Source organism: Monodelphis domestica, chromosome 3 (genome assembly GCF_027887165.1).
Source record: "Monodelphis domestica isolate mMonDom1 chromosome 3, mMonDom1.pri, whole genome shotgun sequence".
Lineage (NCBI taxonomy): Eukaryota > Metazoa > Chordata > Mammalia > Didelphimorphia > Didelphidae > Monodelphis > Monodelphis domestica.
Genome location: NC_077229.1, coordinates 207504092 through 207516171, shown reverse-complemented (window position 1 = coordinate 207516171; position 12080 = coordinate 207504092). Strand labels below are relative to the sequence as shown.

The following is a 12080-nucleotide window of genomic DNA, read 5'->3' as shown; positions in this document are numbered from 1 at the left end:
TTTGGGCAATTCACATGACCTCACTGTGTCTCAGTTTCTTCATCTGTAAAATGAAGGGTTTGGACCAGATGACAACTAAATTCCTTTCTAGTTCTAAAGCTTATCTAAATGTAAATCTTTAAGACTGCTGCCTTAAATTCCTCAGCATTTATTGTTCTTGAATTTCCAGGAAAATGCAAGTGACAGAGTTTGAAGTTAGAGAAGATAATTGCCTTTTAGTGTCTGAAGTTCCTGCCTTCCTTGCTGAACACCAAGCAAATACACCATGACTATGTTAACTCATTAAATCACACCCTGCCAATCATTCCTTAATAAATGCTGCCCCCTAGCAGCTAATCGCAAAGTACTTTTATTCAGGAGCACACATTTTTATCAGGCTGGCAGATCCACCAGAAGGCTATAAATTCTCATCAGGTGGAAACACTGATAAGTTACTTTACAAGCAGAATATTTTCCCTAAGGGAGGAATTCCAAGATGAACTACCAGACCCGAGCCCTGATTTTCTCCTAGCAGCTGTCAATCATAACCCTCAGCCAAATGATGTGCCCAAGGACTGGGGGGCTGGGGGTAGGTGAGAGAAATCACAAATGGCAAGGAGATCCATTACACAAGCTAGATCTAATGGGCAAGCTGGATCGGGGCTGCACAAAATACCTGGAGATAAAGGGTACCAAGTCAGGTATCTATGAAACAGCTCTGATATGCTCAATATAGCATTAAGTACTTGTGGGGATAAAGATAAGAGGCAAGTCTGTTCTTGGTTAATAGATAAGTATCAGATGTAGAGTGGACATTAGAAATAATCCAGGTCAGTTTTCTCATTTGACAAGTGAGGAAACTGAGGTTTAGGGAAGTTAAGTGACTTACTGAAAGTCACAAAACACATAGCAAATTAGTGGTAAGGCCAAAACTAGACTCCAACATTTTTAGGTATGATATATGAAATGATGTTTTCCCTGTCCTTGAACCTCTGCATTAGCAATTATAATGATAGTTAAATTGAATAATAAATTGTTTTGTAATTGAATAAGAAGCTATTTCTTGAGTATTATTAGGCATTTCAGATATCAGTAAATGCTATTAAGTTAGTTAAGTCATTTTCAACTCTTCATGACCCTATTTGAGACTTTCTTGGCTAAAATACTGGAGAGGTTTGCCATTTCCTTCTCTAGTTCATTTTACAGATAAAGGAAACTGAGCTAAATAGGGTTAAGTGACTTGTCCAGGGTTATAGAGCTGCAAAGTGTCTCAGTTTGGATTTGAAATCAGTTTTTCCTGACTCCAGGTCTGACACTAGCTGCCCAGTAAATAGCCACAGATCTAAGCTTACCGGGCTGAGAGCAGGAGATATTTACAAGCAGAAGGGATGCTATTGCTGGTAGTTCATTGATGTTTTGTTATTAATTTATTAGGAAAATAAATTAAAGTGAAGCAGCAAAACAGGGTGGATAGAGATCTGACTTCAAAGTTAGAAAATCTTGAATCTGGAAAAGTCATGTAATCTCTCAGTACTTTCTGGAATACCTCTAAGAAAGAAAAACATAAAAGAAAATGAGGGGGAGCAAGGAGAGAGGGAGAGAGAGAGGCAGAGACAGACAGACAGAGAGAGAGAGACAGAGGCAGAGACAGAGACAGAGAGAGAGAGAGAGACAGAGACAGAGACAGAGAAGAGAGAGAGAATCATAGACAGAAAGACAAGAAGACAAAAGCATAATCAATTGAGCAAGAAGATGGAAGGAATGAGATTAATCAATTCATAAGAATTTATTCAGCACTTACTGTGTACTAAGCATTATGCTAAGCACAATGAAAAGGATTAAAATTAAAATTTATATGGAGGAGGTCACTCATTTTATGAGTCTGGAAGAAAGGAGAAAACATAGAAATGATTTGAGGCACAGAGAACCAGATAAAGGAGCTCATCAGAAATGTCCATGAAGAATTTTATGGTATGGTAGAATATCAATGTTGTAGCTATCAAATCTAAATGATAATTAAGCAAATAAATTTTGCCTTCTCTTTTACCCACTATATACCCACATATAAACATACCACCACTATGTTTATATGAAAGAGATGGAATTAAAAGAATCCACATGTACAAAAAGATTCATATTTATATAATACATTCATATTATAGCAGCTTATTTTTGTTGTAACAAAAAACTGGAAACTAAGAGTGACCTTGGGGAATGTCTAACAAATTATAGTCCAAGGTAATGAATGTAAAGTAACATTGTTGTGTTAAAATAAATGATCAAAGGCGTGTTTTCAAAGAAACCTGAGAAGACTTGAATGAATTGATACCCTTCTGCTGATCTTCAACTGCCTGTTAGATATCTTGAACTGGATGTCCTATAAATGTTAAAATCAACATTTCTTAAATTGAAATGATCATCTTTTCTCTCAACTTCTCCCCTTTTCCTAATCTGTTACCAAGACTTCTCTATTTTATCTTCATGGATATCTCTAGTATCCCCTCCTTTCCCCTCTGTCATTGCCTTGATCTGATAGACTACCTCCATCATCTCACTTCTAGACTATTGTAGCAGCCTACTGGTGGATCTCCTTGCCACAAGTCTTTCCCCATTTCAGTTCTGACAAAGATATCTTCCCAAAGTGAAGATCTGACAAAGTTACCCTTTCCCCTCTCCACCATGTTAATAAATTCTAGTAGCTCCCTGTCACCTCCAGGATCACATATATGGTTGGCATTCAAAGCTTATTATTGTCAGCTATACCCACTCAGTCTTCTTACACTTTATCCCCCTCACCCCAAAGGCATTTTGTAATTCAGCCTCTTTGCTGTTTCTCCCACAGTCCTTCATCTCCTAACTTTAGGCATTTTCATTGTCTTTCTATGTCTGAAACTCTCTCCCTCCTCATTTCTGCTAACTAGGTTCCTTCAGTCTCAATGAAACTTGTAATCTTTTGTAGGATTCTCTTGCATGTTGTTCTTCAGTTATTTTTCAGTCATGTCCAACTCTTTGTGACCTCATTTAAGGGTTTATTGGCAAAGATCTTGGAGTCATTTGCCATTTTTGTCCTTCAGACACTTACTAGCCATGAAACTGAGGCAAAAATTAAGTGATTTGCTCCAGGTCTCATAGCTAGTAAGTGTCTGAGGGCAGATTTAAACTTAAGAGTTTGAGTTTTTCTGACTTCAGGTCCCATACTCTAATCACTGCACCATCCAGCTGCTTAGAATGCTTTGCTGTTACCCCTTAATTTCAGTGCCTTTTCTGAGATATAATCTCCAATTTACTTCTAATTGTGTCTTGTCTCCTTTCCTAGGCTCTGAGCTTCTTGAGGACAGGAAGTATCTTTTACCTTTCTTTTTATCCCTAATTTTTATCACAGGGTTTTGCACATAGTAGATGCTTAATAAGTATTTATTGAATAAGTGAATGATTTGCATAAACTTGATGAATACAAGATACAGAATAAGACTTATTTTTGTTCACAGCCAAAATGAGATTTCTTTCACTTGACTATGCATATTTATGTATTTTTTCCTTTTCTTTTTTCTCCTCCAGTGGAGAGAGATGTGAGGAAAAGGTGTATTTTTGTTAATTAAAAATATAATTTTAAAAACATACTTGCATAGGAATCCCCCCCATTAATATTTGTTGCAAGTGATCATCAAACCTGTGTTTAAAAGTCGTTTAGGAAATACTTATAGCTTCTCTTTTTTGTGGTGGCAAAGAATTGGAAACTAAAGGGATGTCCCTCAACTGGGGAATGGCTGAACATACAGTAGCATAGAATGGTGATGGAATTCTATTGAGGTATAAGAAAGGATGAACAGGATGATTTCAGAAAGAGATGGAAAGACCTATGTGAATTGATGCAGAGTGAAATAAGCAGAACCAGGAGAACATTGTACACCATAACTGAAACACTGATAGACTTTGTTACTACCAGCTATACAATGATCCAGAACAGTTCTGAAGGGCTTGTGAAAAAGAATGCTATCCACCTCTAGAGAAAAAACTGATGGAGTAAGAATATAGATGAAAACATATGATTTATCGCTAGCTTATTTTGGTATATATTTTGGGGGTTTGGTTCTATAAAATTATTCACTTACAAAAATGAATAACACAGAAATGTTTTACATGATAATGCATGTATAACCCAGACTGAATTGTTTGTCTGCTCTGGGAAGGGGGAGAGAGAAAAAGAGGGAGACAATATGGATCATAAAACTTCAGAAAACATATGTGGAAATTTGTTATTAAAATTTAAAACAATTAAGCCTTTTAGTAATGAGAAATCTACCACCTCCAATCTCTTCCACTTTGTGATAATTGTTATAGAACTTTTCTTCTTACATTTAGTCTATCTTCCATGTTCCTTGTATCTGCTTTCTGGGCCAAGAGAAAAGTATAATCCATCCTGCACATTCATCCTCTTTCATTCAAATAATTTGAAGTCAGCTATTACATTTTCCCTAAATCTTTTCCAGGCTAAACATTCTGTTTTCTTTAACCAATAATTGTGTTCTACTCAAGATCCTTCATTCTAATTAGCCACTTCTGGATATCCTCCAGATCCTTCCTAAAATGTGGTAACAAGGACTGAACCTAATTCTATAGATGGATTCTAAAGAGGCAAGAGTACAGAGCTATTATTACTTCCCACTTTCTTTACCCTATGACTTTTTTAATGCAACATAAGATCTCATAAACTTTTTTTGATTATTCTATATTTGATTTATATTAAGTTTGAGGCCCACTAAAATCCTCTGATAGTTTCATATAAATCATTCTCTAGACACTATCCCTTAACATGTCAGTGTGGTTTTGATTTTTGTGTCCCAGTATAACACCTTATGTCCATTAAATTTTATTACAGTAGATTTGGCTCACCATTTTAATATAGTGAGGCCCATTTGAAACCTGTCATGCAGAGAGACTAAGTCATAGTTCCCAGCTTTGTGTCATTTATAGTTTTGATAAATATTCATTTATGTCTTCATCCAAGTCACTGACAAGGTTTTTGAACAGCACAGGGCCAAGGACAGATCCCTATAGCATCCTGTAAGCCATTTTCCCCCCAGATGACATAGATCCATTAATGAATAGTCCCTGAGTCCAGTAAACCAACTAATTCCACGTTACCTCATTGTATGTTGGTCTAGCTTATTACCTTGTCCAGATGGATGATGTTAATAAGAACTTTATCAAATGCTTTTTTGAAATCTAGATAATATGTCTACAGCATTTCCTTGATCTACCATTCCAGTAATCCTGCTTAAAAAATAAAGGAAATTAACTTGTTGGTATATTATGAGTCAAAGTCAACTGCTAAGTCATTCATTCAGCCAGAATGTATTAGGCACCCACCATGTGTCAGACTTAGATTTTATGTGCAACAACAATCATGGAATTAATCTCAAGGTGTTTAATGTTGATTAGCAAATTGCTGAAACTTGAACGCAGGAACAGGTTACTGTTAGATTCTAGGGAAATCTGCTTCCCCAAAGTATTACTATAGTATCAGTAAAATGATTTTTCTCCCCAAGAGCTCTCTTCTAGTTTAATTGATTTATTCACTAATCATATAAACCCACAGAACTGACAGTTTTATTTCATAATCTACTAGCATGCATTATAGTGATTATAGATATTATATTGTTTGGTGTGGGTATAGAGGGTGGAAATGGATGACAATCTTTGATCAAGCTGTTGCCCATGGGAAAAGAAATTGCATATTTCTGCTCAAACTCAACATGGATTGTTTCAATAGTTCTTCCTATACTTTACCAAAGGAATGGCTCCAGAAATTAAAATTGTCACCATCTACCTCTTTTTTTTTTGTTGTTCTCATTTCCACTCTTTCCAGAACTATAACTAGGAATTAGTTCACTGGGTAAATTCTAATGAGGAGGTTATGCTGAATTTGGGCTGGTCAGGTTAGTTGAGTCATGGAGGCAGAGGGTAGGAGACAGCCATGGTGAGGGTAAGGATAGAGTATCCACATACTGTTATGGGGCATCATCATAAGGTTACTTGTGGCAATGCATGTGGCTGTCAGAGGACTTAAAGTCACAAAGATAGTAAGTCTGGGGGAACATTTAGGGAAAAAGAACCATATGTCCCAGTTGATCGTACCCTAAGGCAATGCCCTGAATACTCTGCGCTGGTTATGGTTCTGAATTCTATTACCTTTGTTTAGCAATTCATGTCTCCAAGCCTGGAAAATTTTGTAATAGTCTACTTAAATGCCTTCTGTGCTTCCATGTTCTATGATATCCAAATCATTTCATTCATAGTTACAAAATTAATCTTCCCAAATCACTATTCTGATCTTTTTTTCTCCTAAATCTCCCAAATAAAGCCTATATTCCTTGGTCTGTCACTGAATTCTCACTATAATAAACTCTACTTCAAGGCTCAACTTCCACTACTGCCTTATATACCTCATTCTGTACTATCTTCCACTTTCCTAACCCACTCTGAGCTTTCCCACACTGACCACTGACACACAATTCTTCCTGATTTCAGTGCATTTTCTTTTAAAAGCAATTTTTTAAATTTTTTTACCAGAATACTTGTTGATGTGATTTTTAATAATAATTTTCTGACATTTTGCAATCCATATTCTTTACTTCACTCTCACCCTTTCACCCTTTCCAAGGAGGAAGGTAATAGAATAAAGGTTATATATATGTTATCATATAATACATATTTCCATATTTATCATGTTGTGAAACAAGATACATATTGTTTACACTAGAGAAAAATTCACAGAGGAAAAAAAGAGAAGAATGGTATGCTTCAGTCTGTATTTGGGACTCCATCTGTTCCTTCTGTGGTGATGGATATCTTTTTTTTTTTGTCATGACTCCCTTGAAATTGTACTGGATCCTTTCATAGCTAATAATTGTTGTCATTCACTATTGATCATCCTATAGTATTGTGTTACTGTGTGTCATATTTTCCTGGGTCTACTCACTTTATATCACTTCGTATAAGTCTGGGTTTTCTGTAATTATCTTGGTTGTAATTTCTTATGGCACAGTATTATTTTATGACAATAATATACCACAACTTGTTCAGCTATTCCTCAATTGATGGACATCCCTTCCATTTTTATTTCATTCCAGTTCTTTGCCACCACACACAAAAAAGCAAAAACTTACTACAAATATTTTTATAAGTAGGTCCTTTTCTCCTATCTTTAATCTCTTTGGAATACAGATCTAGTAGTAGTATTGCTGGATCAAAGTTGTATGCAAACTCTTTGGTTTTGGTTCCAGATTGCTCTCCAGAATGGTTATATCATTTCACACTTCCACCAACAGTGTATCAGTATCCCAATTTTTCTTCATTTCCTCCAACATTTATCACTTTTCTTTTTTATGTTTTTCATGTAAGTCAGTCTGATAGACATAATTCAATGCCTTTTCCATACTTCTATCTAGAGAAATCTTTCAGTTTTCCCTGGTCAGCCTATCAAGAAAGCATCACTCCCTCTTTTGAACTCTGATGGCTCTTTCTCTTTGTTTGCATTATTTTTTTGGTGTTTATACATACTGATGTGTATTTAACTTATTTATGCCCATCATCCCACACTAGATTGTGTTGGGTGCATTGTTTATCTTTCATTCTTGAGGAGGACCAATGCATCAGGGAGTGATATTTGACTTGCTTGTGAATTGGATTTAAAAGAGATAAATTTGCACAAAGTCATCTGCTTCCCTCTTTTTCAGTCAGTGAAATCTAGTGGCAAGACAAAAGTCAGGATAACTAGTGATATCCCAGGAAATAGTGTATGATCTTATAAGCTTTGTTTACAGGAACTGCATCTAAATCTTTATATAACTCCATTCTCCCCTGATAATGCTTTGCACATAATAGGTACATGGCAATACATATTGACTGATCACACATGAAATTTGGATCATGAATTATTTCATCAATATAGAGTCAGAGAATTTTATCCTTTGATAGAACCTTTGAAGATATGATTCTATATGATTTGAGTTGCAAAGTACCCCAGAGAGCATCTAGTCCAACCCCTTTGATTTACGGTAAAGTCCAGAAAAGTGTTGTGACTTAGTCACTGCCACACCATTATTAAATGGTTCATCTGGGATTTGAATCCAAGTCTTCTGACTCCAGATTTGGTGCTCTCTTTTTCACTATATCTAGCCTAACATCTAACTGGAATATGAATCTTTTCTCTCATTTGCCTAATCTATTCTCCACTGGAAGCCCTCAAGTGACAAAAAATTCACTATCTTTGAAGACAGCTCATTCCATTCAGGGATAGTTCTAACTAATTTTTCCTGTAACTTCTACCTATTAGTTCTAGTTCTATACTCTGGGGCTAAGTTGAGTAATTCTAATCCTTTTCTAATTTGGCAACTCTTCACAGACTTTGAAACAGTTCTGAGGTTCCCCTTATGTCTTCCCGTGGCATGGATTTGCTTTAAAATATTTTAATTAATTATCTTGTTTGTTACATTAAAATTTCCAAGTATCTCCCTCTAGTCCCTCCCCTCCTACACTACAAAAAGCATTATTTGACAAAAAGACATAAAAAACTATATATTGCTTGTTTCTATTTATCAATTCTTTCTCTGAAGGTGGACATACACAAGTCATCCTTCAAATAGTATTTATTGCTATGTATAATGTTCTCTTGGTTCTGCTTGTTTCACTTTTCATAATTTCATGTAGGTCTTTAAGGAAAATTTTTCCAAAAATAATCTGCCTGTAAATTCTCACAGCACAGTAGTATTCTGTCACAATCACATGTGATGTCTTACTCAGCCATTCCTCAATTGATGGATATCCCCTCAATTTCCAGTTCTTTGCCATCACAAAGAAATCAGCTATACATATTTTAGAACATATCAATTACTCTTCTTTCCCCATGATCACCTTAGGAATCTAAGAGTAGTATTGTTGGGACAAAAGACATCCAGTTTTATCACTCTTTAGGCATAATTCCAGATTCTGTGGCTTTGCTTTTACTCATCATTCTGGTTGCCTTCATTGTTTTTTTGTACTAGCTCCAATTTCAATCAATCAATCAATCATTGTTAATGAAGTATTTACTGTGTCAGTTTTCAAATACTTTATATGCCTAAATATGTAATATACATGTATGTATTTATTATATACATGTACACATATGTATATATGTTAATATGTATATATAAATAAAATATGGATCCAGTATTCCACATTCATATTTTGCAAATTTCTTTTATTGATTCTTTTATCCTGGATAATCTGTTTTTGTTAATGAAGCATGAGCCCACATTAACTTTTTTGGCTGCCCAATGCATCAGGGCTTATTGAGTTTGAAATCTATTAAACTCCTCAGAATTTTGCTGTATGAATTAGTATCTCTGTAACTGAAAGAAAGAAAGGAAGGTGGGAAAAAAGAAAAAAGGAAAGGAGATCTCAAATTAAAGAAAAAAGAAAAATAGTAAAGAGAAAAGAGAAAAAGGAAGAGGAAAAAGAGAAAGGGAAATAGGGGAGATAGAAAAAGGTTGGGGGCAGCTGGGTGCCTCAGTGGATTGAGATCCAGGCCTAGAGATGAGAGGTCCCACGTTCAAATATAGCCTCAGACACTTCCTAGCTGTGTGACCCTGGGCAAGTCACTTAACTCCCATTGTCTAGCCCTTACCACTCTTGGAAACAGTATTGACTCTAAGTCAGAAGGTATTTTAAAAAATAAAACAAAAAAAAAGTTAAAAGAAAAAGTAAGGGAGAGAAAGAAAAAAATAAAGAAAATATAACATCTTTCACATATAAAGTTGGTTTCACATTTCCCAGCTACCACCCTCTCAATTCCTCATTTATTTTTAGGATTTACACAGAAACTGATTGCAAAATCATAAGGTAATCTGCCTTGCTCTGGGCTACTTTCATTTTTTTTTTATATATGAAACTATGTAACTCTTATTTCTATATATCAGTTCTTTCTCTGAAGGTAAAAATACACAAGCCATTCTTCAAACAACAGTTCTGCTTTCATTTATAAATTTAGATTCCCACTGCTATGCTTACCTACTTCTTTTTGGTTTGTAGTTTGTCACATCAAAGAAAAATATATCTTTAGGTGGTTATGATGAGGGCTCCAAAAGAAGTCAGCAGGGCATTATTGGTGAGTGCATTTGAGGGTACCTGGAGACTAGCCTGAGGAAATGCACACTGTTCCAATCAGAGAACTACATACACAGTATACACACAGAAGTGGATCAGGCTATGGCTTTTTGTTAACTAATCTAGACCATAGCTCATCTATATGTAGACTGGACTTGAGTAAAGGACTTCAGAGACCAGAGAGCTGATCACGCTGTGAAAAGAAGTTGGCCAGATGCATACAACAACCAACTTCACACCTCTTCAGCCCACAGAAGGAATTGAAGGATGGTGGGGATAGAGTTGGATGTTGCGATTGACTAGGTTTTCAAGGGAATGGGACATTTGCCTTAACCTTCAACATAAATTACACATTTGCATAGACAGTATATTATCATTGAGCTTGGAAAGGATATATAGGCCATTCTATTTTTTCCATTAATACAAAATAGTAATGTCCTCTTTTAAATTAATAATGATCTCCCTAATCTACTATTGATTCAGATGCTGCAGAAGGCTCAATGCCTTGCCCTCTGATATTTTTCAAGTTACTTCCATGTTCAATTAATATAATTATACAAGCAAGTCTCAAATTGATAACACATATAATTATAGATTCTGCCATTCAGTATATGCAAATAAGGAATCCATAGTTATTATGACAATGGATTTCCTAGCAGTATAGAGTAGTAATCTTAATTGCAGTTAAGGCTAGGTGGCAGGCCTTGGTAATTAGTGACACAACTATTATTTTAAGGTAATTAAAGAATTAGAGCTGGAAAGAACCTTTGAGGTGTTCTACTTCAACCCCCTTATTTTATGGATGAGAAGTTAAGTATTTTACTTATCATGGCACAGGAAGTGACAAAGGAAGCATTTGAACCCAGCTCCTATGACTTCAAATTCAGCATGCTTTCCACTATACCACACTGATTCCAAGTTTCCTTTAAAAAGGCATCTCCTAAGTTGAGAGAGGGAGAGAGAGAAACAGACAGACAGACAGACAGACAGACAGACAGACAGACAGAGACAGAGAGAGAATAAGAAAGAGAATAAGAGAGAAAGAGAGAGAGAAACAGAGAGACAGAGAGAGACAGAGACAGAGACAGAGAGGGAGAGACAGACAGACAGACAGAGACAGAGAAAGGGGAAAGAGACAGGAGAGAGAATGAGAGAGGGGAGAGAGGGAGAGAAAGAGAGAGAAAGAGACAGAGAGAGACAGAAACAGAGACACAGAGAGAGAGACAGACAGAGAGACAGAGAGGGACAGAGAGAGACAGAGAAAGACAGAGAGACACAGAGAGAGACAGAAAGAGACAGAGAGAGACAGAGAGAGAGAAAGGGGGAGAGAGTCCTTATCTTTAAAGAGCCTACATTCTCCTGAGTAATACGATAAATACACAATAAAAGTATGTACAGAGGTTATTCAGAGTGACAAAATATAGTTTCAAGAGGGAGAGAGTATTAATAATTTAAAAATGAGGAAATACCTGATGAGGAGATAACACCAAGGTGTGCTTTGAAGGAAAGATTCTAGGAGAGGTGTGAGGAAGGGGAGACTAACTCAGGTCTATGAAACTGGCCATAAGCAAATAATGGAGAACAGTTGGAAACTTGCTGTCCTGCTATAAAAGTTCATGAAAAAAGATGTTACCAGAAATAGCATAAGAACATCATAGCATGCGGGGCAGATATTGATAGCACAAATCTAAAGTTTGCCATTGGCTGCAGGCATGTATAGATTCTTCTCTCAGAATGAGGTCTGGTAAGACAGTATTTTGTCTGGTCTGGGATATGAACACAAGCTGTTCTGGCTTCTGAATGAGGTTAATGACCAGCACAGTGAGAGAGGCAAGAAGAGCTGTTAATTTTATTGTCAGACTGAGGAAGAACTAACCCACCTAATGCCTTGGGCAGCTGAAAATCCTTTCATTCTGCTACTTCTCCACTTTGTAGAGTCAAAGAAAGCCATT

The 12080-nt window shown here is 36.1% G+C and overlaps 1 protein-coding gene across 5 annotated transcripts in view; it reads right to left on the bottom strand.

Annotated features, from left to right (window-relative positions):
• Window positions 1-12080, bottom strand: part of PHACTR1 (phosphatase and actin regulator 1) — a 670567-nt gene that overhangs the window by 445053 nt on the left and 213434 nt on the right. The gene's annotated exons all lie outside the window — the stretch shown is intronic.